This window comes from Manis javanica, chromosome 10 (assembly GCF_040802235.1).
Source record: "Manis javanica isolate MJ-LG chromosome 10, MJ_LKY, whole genome shotgun sequence".
NCBI lineage: Eukaryota > Metazoa > Chordata > Mammalia > Pholidota > Manidae > Manis > Manis javanica.
In genome coordinates, this window is record NC_133165.1 from 16,203,403 (window position 1) to 16,204,978 (window position 1,576).

A 1,576-nucleotide genomic window follows, 5' to 3' on the forward strand; every position below is an offset into this window, starting at 1 on the left:
CACCAAAACAGTTTCCATCCCTTCAGCCCTAGGACAACCTACTGTTCTTAGAGCCATTTTTGGTATCTGGGAGATTAGTTTCTTTCCTGTTTAGGCCTGGGTTTTTTCTATAATGGGAATTCTGTTTTCTCCCTCCCTCCCTCTCTCTCTGTCTCTCTGTCTCTTTCTCTCTCTCTCTCTCTCTCTCTCTCTCTCACATACACACACACACACACACAAACACACACATTCAGAACCTCTGCCATAAGCTGTTTTCCCAAACCGTTCCTCAGCAACCACACTGAATTCAAACCGTTCTGGGTAGTTAGCTCGCTGTTTGTCATCAGCACGTTAGAGGGCTTGCCCAGCTCACGCCCTGTTCTCCGGAGCTGCCTCCGTGTTCCTACAATCCGAGTCACTTGAATCACATGCTCCTTCCTCCTTGGCCAACAGCTGGTCAGATCACGCGTGGACATCTGCCCCTTGTGCTGGCCCTGTGAGACCCTCTCCCTTGAGAACTTCCGTTTAAGAATCCCAGAACCTGAGAGTCAGACAGAGCTAGAAAGATACTGGAAAGATACTGTAGTGTCAGGAACTGCGATGGCTACTGGGGTATAACTGTGCCAATAAGGAAGCAGAAAGAGCCAGATTTCAGAGAGAAGAAAGCAAAACAACAGACAGTCAGAAACATGCAGAGACATGAGGCCGTGTGACAAGAGAAAGCAAAAACAAGACCACGAGTATATGAGAGCACAAATCTTTTTAACTTGCTGACAACTTCCCATTTTCTCAGGAAGCAACAGATGTATTTTCTGACCCTGAATCCCTTAAGGTATCCCAGAATTCTCATAATAAACTCACCTCGCTTCCAGCTAGCTTAACTTGAGTCTTTATGTCTTACAACCAAAAACAAACAAAAATCCCTGATTACAATCTCCCTTACTCTCTTATCTTCTCATTTTTTTTCTTCCTTGGTTTTCCCTGCCCCAAAGGATAATGCTATCCAAATACTTTGTCTCTGAATTATGCTCAGAAATTGCATGCCAATAGTGTATCAATGCTGACGGACTTTCATAGCATCAGAACACAAACAACAGACTCAATTGCACAGTATAAGCTTCCATTTTTCTGTGCGATCAGTTTGAGCCATTGCATCAGAGACTTTATAATCATCAAATCTTTTCTTTTTCTTTTGTTTGAAATATTTATGTTATTTTCTGTTCCTACAACTACCTGAGATTAGAGAGGAGAGAAAGAAATAACTCCAAAACACAAAATCAAAGAAGATTTAATATTTGGATGGAGAATTAGACATGGAAGAAAATAACTATTCAGCAAGGTGGAATAGTGGATGGTATCAGGGCTAGAAGAAGGATTTTTAAAGACAGAGGACACTACAGTATATCTGAGAGAAGGTGTCAGAAGAGAAAGGTTAGAAATAAATGTAATATACAGCAAATTTCAATGGTTTATTCACCCTGAGATTGGCAGATTAAGTATAACCTTATTTAATCAAGACATGTACTGTGTGTTTTAGCAAAAAACTAGAAAATGAAACCAGAAACATAAGTCTGTCAAATAAATATCATTTTTTTGG